Below are 18,835 nucleotides of genomic sequence, written 5' to 3'. Positions count from 1 at the left end.
TGGGTGTATTTCTACCTTAAATTGCACACTGACTAATCCAGATGTTGTAGTTTTCCCACAAAAAATGTTGATTTGCAATGTCCCAAAAGCTCAGATGCAGTGCTTGTGCACTGAGCACACATAAAATGGCCGCTTGTTGATTGGCTGCTGTTCAACCTTTCAAAAAGCGCCAAGAAAGCGCCGAACACCTAACTCGAACTTTTACGGAAATGTTCGGGTTCGCGTCCGGGGTCCAAAAATCTTAAAGTTCGGTACGAACCCGAACTTTGCAGTTCGGGTTCGCTCAACCCTAGTCAAGAACTTTCCAATAGATAATGAAGAACAAAAATAAAAGTCAATGTTAGGATAATAGTATACTGCCAGGAAAATTGCAAAAATTTAAAAAATATGCGGGACATATATTAAACCTGGAAGCCAAGTTTTTGGTGTGGAGTATCTATATTATACTTCCGCTAAATTTAATGATACTGCGTGCCATATTCATAAATTTGGTGCAGGTACATATAGTGACTCCTATCTAAAAACTCACCTCAAATAAACATACAATGATAAATTCCCCCCTTAAAACTGTAAAAGAAAACAACTAATTATATGTATAAAATGATATTAAAAGAATTCTACGTTATTAATTTAAAAACTATAAACAAAACACACAAATAAAGTTATAGCCATTAAACTAATACATGCAGAAAACTGTGTCTAGTCCTGAAGACCTACAGTAAATTATGCTTCACCTTAACTGGTTAATAAGTTATAGTAGCTAGTGCAGAAGCTCTCTTTAATTGATGTCTTCAATTGATGACATATGTGTTATGATTAGTGTTAAGTGCGAATATTCGAATAGCCAATTTTTATCGTGAATATCGCTACTTCAAGAATTTGCGAATATTTAGAATATAGTGCTATGTATTCGTTTTATTGAATAATCAGCATTTTTTTTTCCATCTGAACACATGAATCCTCTCTGCTTCTTGCTTGTGGGCCAATGAGAAGGAAGCAATGTCAAGTTCATAGCAATACTTAGTGCACCAATCAGTAATCTGTAGTCAGACCCGCTAAAATGTGAAGTTGCACGTAGTGCGAAAAAATATTCTAATCACTGCCGATTAGCGCAATCGTGAATATATTGGAGCACTTGACTCTATCTGCATATAAAGCTATTCTAATGTTCTGCCGTGCTAACCATTATCTCCAGTCTCAGGAGAAACTCATGAAACTACTAGCAGCTTGAAAAATGTAGCCAAAGTGACCCACGCCTGTATTTTGCATTACAAATTCACATTACGCAATTTTTACATTGCCGATTTTTTACATTTAATAAAATAATCTAGAATTTTTAAATTTGCGAATATATGATGAATATTCTACAAAATATTGTGAAATATTGTGAATTCGAATATAGCCCCTGCCCCTCATCACTAGTTATGAAATTATACAGCAATGGAGTGACGGTGAGTTATGAAATATGATGTTCTGCAGCAGTTGAAATGGAGGTGAGTATTATGAGGTTCTGCAGCCTCTGAGTGGAGTATGATACAGTTCTTCTGTAGCTGAGGTATGCTTTATGATGTATTAATATATGGAAGTGTAGAATTTTATTACATATCTATTTATATTTGATCTACGTAGAATGGAATTAAAATACCCATTTAACCAACCCCTTTGTAAAGAGGGCCTGTCACTACGAAAAGTAGTGCAATTTGAAGGCAGCATGTTATAGAGTAGGAGAAACTGAGCTAATTGATATATAGTTTTGTGGGAAAAGATTCAACAAATATTGTCATTTACAATGCATTCAGAAAGTCTTCAGATCCTTTAGTTTTTTCACATTTTGTTATGTGTCAGTCTTGTGTTAAAAAAATAATAATAATCAATTACAATGTCAAAACAGAATGTTCAAACTCTTTGCTAACTTATTGAAAAGGAAAAACTAAAATCTTGCACTAACCTAAGTATCCAAACCCTTTTCTCAGTACTTTAACCACAATTACAGCCTCAAGTCTTCTTGGGTATGATGCCACAAGGTTTGCACACCTGAATTTGGGCATTCTCTTCCATTCTTTTGTGCAGATGCTCTCAAGCTCTGTCATGTTGGATGAGGACCGTTGGTGGACTAGACAGCCATTTTCAGGTCTCTCCAGAGGTGTTCAATTGGGTGCAGGTCAGGGCTCTGGTTAGGCCACTCAAAGACATTCACAAAGTTGTGTCTAAGCAATTCATATGCTGTCTTGGCTGTGGGCTTTAGTGTAGAATTTTCAATGTAGCATTGTATGTCTCCACATAATCCTGTCTCTGAGCTCTACAGGCAGTTCTTTCCTCCTAATGGCTTGATTTGTGGCTTGATATGCATAATTAGCTGTGAGACCTTATATAGGCAGTTGGTCTTTCCAAATCATGTCCAAGCAACCGTATTTACCACAGGTATAGAAACAACCCAAAGATGATCAAGAGAAATGTGAAGCCCTCAGAGTTAAGTTGCAAGTGTCATAGCAAAGAGTCTGAATACTTATGTCCATAGAAAATTAAAGTTTTTCTGTTCTAATAAATTTACTAAAAATTCTAAAATTCTGACTTCACGTTCTCATAATAGTATATTGAAAGCAGACTGATGGGTAAAACTGAACTGTTTTTATTTTAGCACAAGCCCACAACATAACAAAATGTGAAAAAAGTGAATCTGAAGATTATCCAAGTTCAATGTATACATTTAAATCTCTGCTCTTTCTCAGTAAATTTGTACATAAGGGCTGTCTTACCAATGACTTATAGTTATCTATGTATGCACACATGATTATCTATCATTGATAAGACAGCCTCCATTTATAACTTAACTCAAAAAGGGCAGAAATTCTAATGTATAAATTACAACTTTTTCCTGAATCTTTTCCCACAAAGCTATCTTCTCAACTCCTCCTGCTCTATAACATACTGCCTGCAGACTGCACTGCATTTTGTGGTAATATGTCCAATTCAATACCTATACCATAACTTTTTGGGTGTCACTATGATAGGTAAAATATTGATGGACTACACCATGTTGATTGCTTCTCTATTTAATTAATTGGTTTCCCCTTTTCTCTTAGTATAGGTCCCACAATCAAATAGTGGACTTGTATATGAACTTCTACATAGACCTGATGTACATTGTAATAAACTAGTTTAGTTTGTCTAAACTACAAAAAAGTAAATGGACACCAGCGCTGTCACCATAAAGACTTCACCAAGTTACAAATTGTAAACTCAGTCGCTGCTGGGTTCATGAGGGTAAACTGCCAGTACCTTTAATGTTGCAAAAAACGAATAGTTATAACAGCAGAACCTGCACTGACTATAAATAGATCCAACCAATTTATATAGAGAACACGATCAATACTTGCCATTGGTGATGTGAAATAAATCCTGTCCGAATTACTTTCGTTTTCACTATCGCTATAAGGGATAGCGCTGTCTTCATCTTCCGCCTACTCCAGCACAGCTTTGGCTGGTAGCTTGCGCGCATGAGGGGAACCACACTATAGTTTCAAGGAGAACAGACCTTCAGTTTGACGTCACATGCTCGTGTCTACGGTTGCCTCCTGAATACACACTTCCTCCAACGTGTTTCGGAATGCTCGGATTCAGGGATCAGGGATAAGTGTGCTTCTTACTACCTGAGGTTTTATAGGCGTCTGTCTCCATGGTAACCAGTCCATTGAATAGGAAACATACTCTGGTACAAGTTACCCATAAGCTCTTTGCCTCTCTCCCTTTGGGATGTATGTTATCCCTCCCTATGTGATAAAAATATAATATAATATGTATATATATATATATATATATATATATATATACACAGTACAGACCAAAAGTTTGGACACACCTTCTCATTCAAAGAGTTTTCTTTATTTTCATGAATATGAAAGAGAATGCCAAGAGTGTGCAAAGCAGTAATCAAAGCAAAAGGTGGCTACTTTGAAGAACCTAGAATATGACATATTTTCAGTTGTTTCACACTTTTTTGTTATGTATATAATTCCACATGTGTTAATTCATAGTTTTGATGCCTTCAGTGTGAATCTACAATTTTCATAGTCATGAAAATAAAGAAAACTCTTTGAATGAGAAGGTGTGTCCAAACTTTTGGTCTGTACTGTATATTGTTTGGATCTATTTATAGTCAGCTTGTGTTCTGCTCTTTTAACTATTAGTTTAATTAGGATTACAGCATTTACTATTAGAAAATACTAGCCTGAACTACCAAGTCCAGTCACTGACATTTACCACTTTAAGGCTAACAGTACAATATAAAACAAAAATATAATTATGAAAAGATTATAGATTTCTCAAACTCAATATTCATAACAGCTGAACTGGGCAATACATTTTTTATACTGAGTTACTTATATTATCAAAATTTGATTCATATGAATTATAGGGATAAACAATATACATTTACTTCTAGCACTTTTACATGGGAGAACACAGGTGAGGGTTTGTGAATAGCAATACATAACTACAATTTTTTTTTTTACCAAGGCTTAATCAACACTCTCACACTGACAGAAATGTACCATTTCAACATCTTATTATTGACTACATTGCAGACATGTCATAACTTGTTTTATTCTTACAGGAATAATAATTCAAATAAATACAGTTTCTACAGTTGATTTTGTCAGCTGCTATGCTTTTTTAAGAGTTGCTAATTTTAAAAAATTTTGTTAAGTCACTTTTAATTAAAATCAATATGCACTAAACTAAAAAGTCTAGGAATAATAGAATTTGACACAAATTTTCAAGAAACACATTTATCTTAGATAAATATTATTGTGTATATATTTATATATATATATATATATATATATATATATATATATATCCATAGAAAAGGTCAGGCAGCACTCCTTTAGTTATACAGCTGTAGCTATGTGGTGCCCGCGGTGGTCCGTCGATTCAGGACTTAAGCAGCAAAGAAAATCTGCAGCACTCCTTGAAGTATAAAAAAAATTGTAGTTTTATTCACACATGTCAAAAATAAGACAACGTTTTGGTTCTCTCACAGAACCTTTCTCAAGTCATATATATATATATATATATATATATATATATATACTCCTCAACATTAAAATTGCAACAAACTGGACAAGCCATAAGGTTATGGAAATCGAGGAAGTAGCAGGTATTGCTAGCATCTGCAGATGATCACATTTTGAGAGGGGCAAAAAATCCAAATTGAAAGCAGATTTTTCTTGCCACATGAAACCTCAAGAATTAAATCAAGTCGTGTGAGATTATGGTGAAATTCCTCGTGTTCGTGAACGTACCAGAGAATCTTTGAACTGAGAAACCTTGTTTTTTTCCCTCCAGCAGATCGTTATGCATCTAGAATGAGAATGACAGCAAGAGTTGCACAGAGGCAAACTTCTGCATAGATGAATTGTCTGATTAAAAGAATAGCACAAAGTGATCCATTCAGTACTGCAATTGAAATTGGACATCACAACCCAAGCCTATGATGACAAACAATGTCTGAACAAACCATTAGAAGGCCTTTGCCCAACATTGGGCTACAAGTCAGACATCCTGCTACCGGTCTTCCGTTGACTTCACACCATCAATATCAAAGCGCCACCACTGTCATGGTGCATAACAAAATGGTAACGGAGGCTGGAAGGGAGGTCTGTTCTCTTCAGCATTAAATACTACTTTTCTCTAAGATGCAATGATAGCTGGAAATTGCGCTTAAAACCATGTGGACAACGCATAAAAGGCATTAAAAAGGGAAAGTCACACCTGTTTTACTGCTAGAATTATGGTATGCGATGGCATAATATATGGTAACAGAACTTCTCTAGTATTCATTACAGGTACACTCGGCATTACATTGGTCTTGGAACCAGGGGTATGGCTATTTCTGCAGAGTGTCCCAGGAGCCATTTTTCAACCAGACAATGCCAGGCCACATATTGCTTGTGTCACTGTGGGCATCCTGCATGGCCTAACTGTGGTACCATGGCATTCAGAATCTTTAGAATTGTCTCCCATCAAGCACATCTGGGACATCATAGGTTGGCAGTTATATAGGAAGCTGCCAGCAGTGGATATTGATCATTTGCATGCTGAAACGCATTCATCATGGCTAATCATAGCTTAGACAACCTATAATAACCTTATTAATAACAGCCTATTGGGCACTAAAAGGTCATATCTGTGGAAAACCTACAATTTTAATTTTACACAGTCCACTGCTCATTAGTTTCTGCAAAACACATGTGATGTCAAAATGCTCACTCTACCCCCTTGATAAATAACATAAGGGTTGCTCACTATACCTCTTGGTAAATGCTGAGATTGGGGTCACTTTTTGGGGGGTTTCTTTTTTTATTTAACCTCAATGCCTCTGTAGTTGTTGGACAATGGTGTATAAGTCACCAAAACATGCCTCAATTACACATGGTGCTCCTACTCCTACTCTTCTGAGCCCTACTGTGTACCCATATAGTAGTTTACAGCCACATAAGGGCTGTTTGTGGGGTCCTTTTTCTCCTGTTACACCTTGTCAAAAAAAAAATCACGGAATTAATCAAGATTTTATTGGAGGAAATAACATTTTTAATTTTCAGAGCCAGGTGTTTTTAAATTCTATGAAAGGCCTGTGGGGTCAAAGCACTCACTACACCACTCGATAAATTCCTTCAGGGGGATAGTTTCCAAAATGGGGTTACTTTTTTGGTGGTTTCCATTGTAGGGGTATGTCAGGGTCTGGCACCCAAAAACCATTTCAGCAAAATCTGCTTTCTAAAATCATAAGGCACTCTTTCCTTTCTGAGCTCTTCAGTGTGTCCATACAGCAGTTTATGACTATGAAGTGTTTCTATGAACTGCAGAAGGGTAATACATTTTGAGGCTTGCTTTACTGTTAACTCTTGCTATGATACAGGACAAAATGTATTAAAATGAAAACTCTTTTTAAAAAAAGTAAAATTTTCAAATATCACCTCCCTTTTCCTTTAATTCTTGTGGAGTATCTAATGGGTTAAAAAAAATTGAGCAATCGGTTTTAAATATTTTGCAGTGTTTATTTTTTTTAAATGGGGTCATTTATGGGTGAGTCCCTCAAAGTCACTTCATAACTGAATTGGTCCTTAAAAAAGTTGGTTTTGGAAACGTTTTTGAAAATTTATAAAAATTGCTTCTAAAATGCTAAGCCTTCTAACATTCAAAAAATAAATTGTCATCTAACATAAATTAGACATATGGTGAATGTCAATTAATAACTATTTTATAAGGTAGCACTATCTTAAAAACAGAGAAATTCAAATGTAGAAAATTTGGTATTTATTCAATTTTCAGTAAATTTAGCTTTTTTAGGGCTCTTTCACACTTGCGTTCTTTTCTTCCGGCATAGAGTTCCATCGTCAGTTTTATCCTAATGCATTCTGAATGGAGTGAAATCCGTTCAGGATGCATCAGGATGTCTTCAGTTCTGGAACGGAACGTTTTTTGGCCGGAGAAAATACCGCAGCATGCTGCGCTTTTTGCTCCGGCCAAAAATCCTGAAGACTTGCCGGAAGGCCGGATCCGAAATGAATGCCCATTGAAAGGCATTGATCCGGCATTGCCGGATCCGACGTTTAGCTTTTTCTCAATGGTTACCATGGCTGCCGGGACGCTAAAGTCCTGGCAGCCATGGTAAAGCGTAGTGGGGAGCGGGGGAGCAGCATACATACCGTCCGTGCGGCTCCCGGGGCGCTCCAGAGTGACGTCAGGGCGCCCCAAGCGCATGGATCACGTGATCACATGGCACGTTATCTATGCGCATGGGGCGTTCTGACGTCATTCTGGAGCGCCCCGGGAGCCGCACGGACTGTAAGTATGCCGCTCCCCTGCTCCCTGCTCCTACTATGGCAACCAGGACTTTAATAGCGTCCTGGGTGCCATAGTAACACTGAAAGCATTTTGAAGACGGATCCGTCTTCAAATGCTTTCAGTACACTTGCGTTTTTCCGGATCCGGTGTGTAATTCCGGCAAGTGGAGTACACGCCGGATCCGGACAACGCAAGTGTGAAAGAGGCCTTAAAGACATTAAACAGGTTGAACTAGATGGGCATATGTCTTTTTTCACCCTTAAAAACTATGTTACTATGTAAAATAAAAGTAATACACATTGACCCAAATTTACCGCTAATATGAAGTACAATATATCGCAAAAAACTCTCTCAGAATTTGTTTTAAAAGTAAAAGCATTCCAAAGCTATTATTGCATAAAGCGACACGTGTTAGATTTGCTAAATTTAGCTTCGTCCATAATGTGAAAAATGGCTGAAAATTCCCTGCTGTTTCTTTGAGGGACCCTCACTATTTTTTTTATATCCCTGGAGCACTGACATGCCATACAGTCAGAGACTAGCAGCAGTGGTCATATGCCCCTGTAATGTGTTATTGTTCCTTAAAGATGTAAGCAAATACTGGTAACCATCTATGCTAGATCACTGGATTTAACAAATGATTACTGCCAGTTGCTAGTTTTGTATTTCAACCTCTATAATTTCTGCATACCTTGCCCCAACAAAGATGATTGACCTATTTGGCATAATTTTGTCTAAATTATTCCCTATAAGTGTCAAGTCCTATGATATTATGTCAAAAATTATAAGTAAAGCCAAAATTAGTGTTGAGCAAAGTGAAACATCCAAAGTGGAATTCAGTCTGAATTATAAGAAATGATGCCAATTTTCCTTGCACTCCGTGGTAACAAATCATTTTCCTAAAATGGCAGCTGAAGTTGTCTTCATGTTATCATACTGGGACTATGCGGTGACGTCATCAAGCTCAGTGCCGGTCGTTCGGCAGCGAACAAGTGGATGAGGTGAGTGATTTTTTTTTACCTGCTTACCGGTAATCCGAGTGTGGCTCAGGGTCACATTACACTGCAAGCAGCGGTAACCCTGAGCCACACTCCGTACCATCATGAGTTAATTTGAACGGTGCAGGGATGGATGCGGACAGCACACAGTGTGCTATCCGCATCCGCATTTCCGGAGCGTGGAGCGAGCTTCCGGCCGCACCCTGGAAGTTTTTACCGCTCCGGGTACAAAATGAATGAAGATATCGTACCGCCAGGGAGGTTAAACAAAAAGGCCATATTACACTAGTGTATTACCATCTTTAACGGTCATTAGACAGGTGCACTTCTTTCTAAGCGACAGTTAAAAATGCTCCCATTGATTGATAGGCTGAATGTAGTTTTAACATAGCGATTTATTACAAAATAGTTCTTAACTAATCAAATTTCTTGTCAAACTTTCAAAACTTCACTCATCTTTAGCCACAGTATTTCAAAATTGTGATACTGCTTTGGCTTTTTGATCAAGTGGCACGCTATTAGTGCTTGTAAATGCACCCTGAGACCTTGCCTGCTGAATTAAGAACTTCATAAGAACTCCTAGAAAAAGTTTTCCTTGTGTGAAAACTTGTCAATCTAGTTCAAATGGTATATTAGTCCACTTTGAGGCTTATTAGCACAAGAAAATGTCATGCCATATGAGAGCACAAAAATAGCATTTGCCTAAACACAAGAGTGAAGAAAGGAAAAAGTAGAGATAGGCAAACTTCCTGAAATCTATTTAATGTCTGATTCATCGAGTTTAAAAAAAAAAATTTGATTAGTGTTTGAATCGATTCTTCACAAGTCAAAGTTGTTCCAATTGGCCTGAAAATTAGTAAATTGGTATATGACACTCTGGAGTCTCCTAGAACTAAATTTTATATGTATCTATATATCTTCACTATGTCTTTTTATTTAATTATTTTTACAAATTGTTGCTGTTTCTCTACTCACTCCACCCTAAGATCTTGAACGCAATGACAGCAATAACAAATAATGTGTAAGGATAGGGCAACTAACATCACACTCAAACCGGAATAGTGCAGCCCTAAAACTTTCTAGACTCACTGTCCCTACCTACTTGCATGGTCACCCTAGGAAGTGACCTCACAACTGGTCACAACAAATGGACAAACACCAACAGTGGTTGTAACGGATCTCCTAGCACCCCGACCGGGTACCTCCGTCGAATGATGCTCCTAGTGCTTCCCGAGGACTCCAAGCACTCCACTTGACACCGTAAGCGCTGCAGACCCCACGAACTGCCGAAGCTTGGTTGAGGTCTCACCGTCTCCTACCCACCCTGGACCTACGACAAGGCTTCAGGCTCCAGTGGGTGAACCTCTCCTAAATCCAGAGAGCAGGAACAGCTCTTACAAGAGCTAGTAATTATGCCAGGGGAGTATAGCAAATCTTCAGCGTATAGCAATCCCCCAGTGTCGATCAGTTACCCAAACACCAGCCTCAACTTGGTAAAGGGTAAACCAGGAACTCTTTATTTGAACACACAGCATTGATTTATGCACATCTTCCAACAAGGTTACCACCCACAGGGTTTTGTAAAAACAGCCAATCACATGCATTTACAGTATTGACACCTTCCCAGCAATTGTACACAAAACCCCCTTCCCTCTGTCTGTAACGCAATCAACAAAGATTGTCTTTGACGCAATTAACTAACACACTGGCATTGTCTGAGACGCAATCAACAAAATACAATTACCAAACGTAATGAGCTAACTTAATCACTCACAGACAGAAACCACACATTTTCCCAAAACACAGAAAACACCTCAAAACTAGAGTTGAGCGAACACCTGGATGTTCGGGTTCGAGAAGTTCGGCCGAACATCCCGGAAATGTTCGGGTTCGGGATCCGAACCCGATCCGAACTTCGTCCCGAACCCGAACCCCATTGAAGTCAATGGGGACCCGAACTTTTCGGCACTAAAACGGCTGTAAAACAGCCCAGGAAAGGGCTAGAGGGCTGCAAAAGGCAGCAACATGTAGGTAAATCCCCTGCAAACAAATGTGGATAGGGAAATTAATTAAAATAAAAATTAAATAAATAAAAATTAACCAAAATCAATTGGAGAGAGGTTCCATAGCAGAGAATCTGGCTTCCCGTCACCCACCACTGGAACAGTCCATTCTCAGATATTTAGGCCCCGGCACCCAGGCAGAGGAGAGAGGTCCCGTAACAGAGAATCTGTCTTCATGTCAGCAGAGAATTAGTCTGCATGTCATAGCAGAGAATGAGGCTTCACGTCAGCCACCACTGCAACAGTCCATTGGCATATATTTAGGCCTAGCACACAGGCAGAGGAGAGAGGTCCCGTAACAGAGAATCTGGCTTCATGTCAGCAGAGAATCAGTCTGCATGTCATAGCAGAGAATGAGGCTTCACGTCAGCCACCACTGCAACAGTCCATTGGCATATATTTAGGCCCAGCACACACACAGGCAGAGGAGAGAGGTCCCGTAACAGAGAATCTGGCTTCATGTCAGCAGAGAATCAGTCTGCATGTCATAGCAGAGAATGAGGCTTCACGTCAGCCACCACTGCAACAGTCCATTGGCATATATTTAGGCCCAGCACACACACAGGCAGAGGAGAGAGGTCCCGTAACAGAGAATCTGGCTTCATGTCAGCAGAGAATCAGTCTGCATGTCATAGCAGAGAATGAGGCTTCACGTCAGCCACCACTGCAACAGTCCATTGGCATATATTTAGGCCCAGCACACACACAGGCAGAGGAGAGAGGTCCCGTAACAGAGAATCTGTCTTCATGTCAGCAGAGAATTAGTCTGCATGTCATAGCAGAGAATGAGGCTTCACGTCACCCACCACTGCAACAGTCCATTGGCATATATTTAGGCCTAGCACACAGGCAGAGCAGAGAGGTCCCGTAACAGACAATCTGGCTTCATGACAGCAGAGAATCAGTCTGCATGTCATAGCAGAGAATGAGGCTTCACGTCACCCACCACTGCAACAGTCCATTGGCATATATTTAGGCCTAGCACACAGGCAGAGCAGAGAGGTCCCGTAACAGACAATCTGGCTTCATGTCAGCAGAGAATCAGTCTGCATGTCATAGCAGAGAATCAGGCTTCACGTCAGCCACCACTGCAACAGTCCATTGTCATAAATTTAGGCCCAGCACCCAGGCAGAGGAGAGAGGTCCCGTAACAGACAATCTGGCTTCATGTCAGCAGAGAATTAGTCTGCATGTCATAGCAGAGAATCAGGCTTCATGTCAGCCACCACTGCAACAGTCCATTGGCATATATTTAGGCCTAGCACACAGGCAGAGGAGAGGTTCATTCAACTTTGGGTAGCATCGCAATATAATGGTAAAATGAAAATAAAAATAGGATTGAATGAGGAAGTGCCCTGGAGTCCAATAATATATGGTTATGGGGAGGTAGTTAATGTCTAATCTGGACAAGGGACGGACAGGTCCTGTGGGATCCATGCCTGGTTCATTTTTATGAACGTCAGCTTGTCCACATTGGCTGTAGACAGGCGGCTGCGTTTGTCTGTAATGACGCCCCCTGCCGTGCTGAATACACGTTCAGACAAAACGCTGGCTGCCGGGCAGGCCAGCACCTCCAAGGCATAAAAGGCTAGCTCTGGCCACGTGGACAATTTAGAGACCCAGAAGTTGAATGGGGCCGAACCATCAGTCAGTACGTGGAGGGGTGTGCACACGTACTGTTCCACCATGTTAGTGAAATGTTGCCTCCTGCTAACACGTTGCGTATCAGGTGGTGGTGCAGTTAGCTGTGGCGTGTTGACAAAAGTTTTCCACATCTCTGCCATGCTAACCCTGCCCTCAGAGGAGCTGGCCGTGACACAGCTGCCTTGGCGACCTCTTGCTCCTCCTCTGCCTTGGCCTTGGGCTTCCACTTGTTCCCCTGTGACATTTGGGAATGCTCTCAGTAGCGCGTCTACCAACGTGCGCTTGTACTCGCGCATCTTCCTATCACGCTCCAGTGCAGGAAGTAAGGTGGGCACATTGTCTTTGTAGCGTGGATCCAGCAGGGTGGCAACCCAGTAGTCCGCACAGGTTAAAATGTGGGCAACTCTGCTGTCGTTGCGCAGGCACTGCAGCATGTAGTCGCTCATGTGTGCCAGGCTGCCCAGGGGTAAGGACAAGCTGTCCTCTGTGGGAGGCGTATCGTCATCGTCCTGCCTTTCCCCCCAGCCACGCACCAGTGATGGACCCGAGCTGCGTTGGGTGCCACCCCGCTGTGACCATGCTTCATCCTCATCCTCCTCCACCTCCTCCTCATCCTCGTCCTCCTCGTCCTCCAGTAGTGGGCCCTGGCTGGCCACATTTGTACCTGGCCTCTGCTGTTGCAAAAAACCTCCCTCTGAGTCACTTCGAAGAGACTGGCCTGAAAGTGCTAAAAATGACCCCTCTTCCTCATCCTCCTCCTCCTCCTCCTGGGCCACCTCCTGTTCCATCATCGCCCTAAGTGTTTTCTCAAGGAGACATAGAAGTGGTATTGTAACGCTGATAACGGTGTCATCGCCACTGGCCATGTTGGTGGAGTACTCGAAACAGCGCAACAGGGCACACAGGTCTCGCATGGAGGCCCAGTCATTGGTGGTGAAGTGGTGCTGTTCTGTAGTGCGACTGACCCGTGCGTGCTGCAGCTGAAACTCCACTATGGCCTGCTGCTGCTCGCACAGTCTGTCCAGCATGTGCAAGGTGGAGTTCCACCTGGTGGGCACGTCGCATATGAGGCGGTGAGCGGGAAGGCCGAAGTTACGCTGTAGCGCAGACAGGCGAGCAGCGGCAGGATGTGAACGCCGGAAGCGCGAACAGACGGCCCGCACTTTATGCAGCAGCTCTGACATGTCGGGGTAGTTGTGAATGAACTTCTGCACCACCAAATTCAGCACATGCGCCAAGCAAGGGATGTGCGTCAAATTGGCTAGTCCCAGAGCTGCAACGAGATTTCGCCCATTATCACACACCACCAGGCCGGGCTTGAGGCTCACCGGCAGCAACCACTCGTCGGTCTGTTGTTCAATACCCCGCCACAACTCCTGTGCGGTGTGGGGCCTGTCCCCCAAACATATGAGTTTCAGAATGGCCTGCTGACGTTTACCCCGGGCTGTGCTGAAGTTGGTGGTGAAGGTGTGTGGCTGACTGGATGAGCAGGTGGAAGAAGAGGAGGAGGAAGCCGAGAAGGAGGAGGTGGCAACAGGAGGCAAAGAATGTTGCCCTGCGATCCTTGGCGGCGGCAGGACGTGCGCCAAACAGCTCTCCGCCTGGGGCCCAGCTGCCACTACATTTACCCAGTGTGCAGTTAGGGAGATATAGCGTCCCTGGCCGTGCTTACTGGTCCACGTATCTGTGGTTAGGTGGACCTTGCTACAGATGGCGTTGCGCAGTGCACACTTGATTTTATCGGATACTTGGTTGTGCAGGGAAGGCACGGCTCTCTTGGAGAAGTAGTGCCGGCTGGGAACAACATACTGTGGGACAGCAAGCGACATGAGCTGTTTGAAGCTGTCTGTGTCCACCAGCCTAAATGACAGCATTTCATAGGCCAGTAGTTTAGAAATGCTGGCATTCAGGGCCAGGGATCGAGGGTGGCTAGGTGGGAATTTACGCTTTCTATCAAATGTTTGTGAGATGGAGAGCTGAACGCTGGCGTGTGACATGGTTGAGACGCTTGGTGACGGAGGTGGTGGTGGTGGTGTTGGTGGTACATCCCCTGTTTGCTGGGCGGCAGGTGCCAACGTTCCTCCAGAGGCGGAGGAAGAGGCCGAGGCGGCAGCAGCAGAATAGGCCGAGGCGGCAGCAGCAGAAGAGGTAGCAGGGGGAGCCTGAGTGACTTCCTTGGTTTTAAGGTGTTTACTCCACTGCAGTTCATGCTTTGCATGCAGGTGCCTGGTCATGCAGGTTGTGCTCAGGTTCAGAACGTTAATGCCTCGCTTCAGGCTCTGATGGCACAGCGTGCAAACCACTCGGGTCTTGTCGTCAGCACATTGTTTGAAGAAGTGCCATGCCAGGGAACTCCTTGAAGCTGCCTTTGGGGTGCTCGGTCCCAGATGGCGGCGGTCAGTAGCAGGCGGAGTCTCTTGGCGGCGGGTGTTCTGCTTTTGCCCACTGCTCCCTCTTTTGCTACGCTGTTGGCTCGGTCTCACCACTGCCTCTTCCTCCGAACTGTGAAAGTCAGTGGCACGACCTTCATTCCATGTGGGGTCTAGGACCTCATCGTCCCCTGCATCGTCTTCCACCCAGTCTTGATCCCTGACCTCCTGTTCAGTCTGCACACTGCAGAAAGACGCAGCAGTTGGCACCTGTGTTTCGTCATCATCAGAGACATGCTGAGGTGGTATTCCCATGTCCTCATCATCAGGAAACATAAGTGGTTGTGCGTCAGTGCATTCTATGTCTTTCACCGCTGGGGAAGGGCTAGGTGGATGCCCTTGGGAAACCCTGCCAGCGGAGTCTTCAAACAGCATAAGAGACTGCTGCATAACTTGAGGCTGAGACAGTTTCCCTGGTATGCATGGGGGTGATGTGACAGACTGATGGGGTTGGTTTTCAGGCGCCATCTGTGCGCTTTCTGCAGAAGACTGGGTGGGAGATAATGTGAACGTGCTGGATCCACTGTCGGCCACCCAATTGACTAATGCCTGTACCTGCTCAGGCCTTACCATCCTTAGAACGGCATTGGGCCCCACCATATATCGCTGTAAATTCTGGCGGCTACTGGGACCTGAGGTAGTTGGTACACTAGGACGTGTGGATGTGGCAGAACGGCCACGTCCTCTCCCAGCACCAGAGGGTCCACTAACACCACCACGACCATGTCCACGTCCGCGTCCCTTACTAGATGTTTTTCTCATTGTTATGGTTCACCACAACAACAAATATATTATTTGGCCCAATGTATTGTATTCAAATTCAGCGGGATATAAATTTGAGGCCTAGTATTTAGGCGCTGGGTGACCGGTATGGATTTAGTGACAGAATTAGACTTGGAAATGCACAGAAGCGTGTGTGTGAAGTTATTCTGAATGACCCAATGTGCACCTTGAATATTATATACCCTTTTTGGGATAGATTTCAAATAGCTCTGATATAGCAGGAACCACTAAATTATGAAATTGCTAAATTGGGAATTGTACTTCAACCCAGAACAAAAAATGTGCTTTGACGGGCACTAAATAACTTTCCCAGCTACAACAGTACAGCGGTAACGAGAGATTTAGAGGGATTTAAATTTGAGGCCTAGTATTTAGGCGCTGGGTGACAGGTATGGGTTTAGTGACAGAATTAGACTTGGAAATACACAGTAGCGGGTGTGTGTGAAGTTATTCTGAATGACCCAATGTGCACCTTCAATATTATATACCCTTTTTGGGATAGATTTCAAATAGCTCTGATATAGCAGGAACCACTAAATTATGAAATTGCTAAATTGGGAATTGTACTTCAACCCAGAACAAAAAATGTGCTTTGACGGACACTAAATATCTTGCCCAGCAACAACAGTACAGCGGTGGGTAACGAGAGATTTAGAGGGATTTAAATTTGAGGCCTAGTATTTAGGCGCTGGGTCACCGGTATGGATTTAGTGACAGAATTAGACTTGGAAATGCACAGAAGCGTGTGTGTGAAGTTATTCTGAATGACCCTATGTGCACCTTCAATATTATATACCCTTTTAGGGATAGATTTCAAATAGCTCTGATATAGCAGAAACCACTAAATTATGAAATTGCTAAATTGGGAATTGTACTTCAACCCAGAACAAAAAATGTGCTTTGACGGACACTAAATATCTTGCCCAGCAACAACAGTACAGCGGTGGGTAACGAGAGATTTAGAGGGATTTAAATTTGAGGCCTAGTATTTAGGCGCTGGGTGACAGGTATGGGTTTAGTGACAGAATTAGACTTGGAAATACACAGTAGCGGGTGTGTGTGAAGTTATTCTGAATGACCCAATGTGCACCTTCAATATTATATACCCTTTTTGGGATAGATTTCAAATAGCTCTGATATAGCAGGAACCACTAAATTATGAAATTGCTAAATTGGGAATTGTACTTCAACCCAGAACAAAAAATGTGCTTTGACGGACACTAAATATCTTGCCCAGCAACAACAGTACAGTGGTGGGTAACGAGAGATTTAGAGGGATTTAAATTTGAGGCCTAGTATTTAGGCGCTGGGTCACCGGTATGGATTTAGTGACAGAATTAGACTTGGAAATGCACAGAAGCGTGTGTGTGAAGTTATTCTGAATGACCCTATGTGCACCTTCAATATTATATACCCTTTTAGGGATAGATTTCAAATAGCTCTGATATAGCAGAAACCACTAAATTATGAAATTGCTAAATTGGGAATTGTACTTCAACCCAGAACAAAAAATGTGCTTTGACGGACACTAAATATCTTGCCCAGCAACAACAGTACAGCGGTGGGTAACGAGAGATTTAGAGGGATTTAAATTTGAGGCCTAGTATTTAGGCGCTGGGTCACCGGTATGGATTTAGTGACAGAATTAGACTTGGAAATGCACAGAAGCGTGTGTGTGAAGTTATTCTGAATGACCCTATGTGCACCTTCAATATTATATACCCTTTTAGGGATAGATTTCAAATAGCTCTGATATAGCAGAAACCACTAAATTATGAAATTGCTAAATTGGGAATTGTACTTCAACCCAGAACAAAAAATGTGCTTTGACGGACACTAAATATCTTGCCCAGCAACAACAGTACAGCGGTGGGTAACGAGAGATTTAGAGGGATTTAAATTTGAGGCCTAGTATTTAGGCGCTGGGTGACAGGTATGGGTTTAGTGACAGAATTAGACTTGGAAATACACAGTAGCGGGTGTGTGTGAAGTTATTCTGAATGACCCTATGTGCACCTTCAATATTATATACCCTTTTAGGGATAGATTTCAAATAGCTCTGATATAGCAGGAAACCACTAAATTATGAAATTGCTAAATTGGGAATTGTACTTCAACCCAGAACAAAAAATGTGCTTTGACGGACACTAAATATCTTGCCCAGCAACAACAGTACAGCGGTGGGTAACGAGAGATTTAGAGGGATTTAAATTTGAGGCCTAGTATTTAGGCGCTGGGTCACCGGTATGGATTTAGTGACAGAATTAGACTTGGAAATGCACAGAAGCGTGTGTGTGAAGTTATTCTGAATGACCCTATGTGCACCTTCAATATTATATACCCTTTTAGGGATAGATTTCAAATAGCTCTGATATAGCAGAAACCACTAAATTATGAAATTGCTAAATTGGGAATTGTACTTCAACCCAGAACAAAAAATGTGCTTTGACGGACACTAAATATCTTGCCCAGCAACAACAGTACAGCGGTGGGTAACGAGAGATTTAGAGGGATTTAAATTTGAGGCCTAGTATTTAGGCGCTGGGTCACCGGTATGGATTTAGTGACAGAATTAGACTTGGAAATACACAGTAGCGGTGTGTGTGAAGTTATTCTGAATGACCCTATGTGCACCTTCAATATTATATACCCTTTTAGGGATAGATTTCAAATAGCTCTGATATAGCAGAAACCACTAAATTATGAAATTGCTAAATTGGGAATTGTACTTCAACCCAGAACAAAAAATGTGCTTTGACGGACACTAAATATCTTGCCCAGCAACAACAGTACAGTGGTGGGTAACGAGAGATTTAGAGGGATTTAAATTTGAGGCCTAGTATTTAGGCGCTGGGTCACCGGTATGGATTTAGTGACAGAATTAGACTTGGAAATGCACAGAAGCGTGTGTGTGAAGTTATTCTGAATGACCCTATGTGCACCTTCAATATTATATACCCTTTTAGGGATAGATTTCAAATAGCTCTGATATAGCAGAAACCACTAAATTATGAAATTGCTAAATTGGGAATTGTACTTCAACCCAGAACAAAAAATGTGCTTTGACGGA

Source organism: Bufo gargarizans, chromosome 3, assembly GCF_014858855.1.
Source record: "Bufo gargarizans isolate SCDJY-AF-19 chromosome 3, ASM1485885v1, whole genome shotgun sequence".
Taxonomy (NCBI): domain Eukaryota; kingdom Metazoa; phylum Chordata; class Amphibia; order Anura; family Bufonidae; genus Bufo; species Bufo gargarizans.
Note: the sequence above shows the minus strand (reverse complement) of the source record.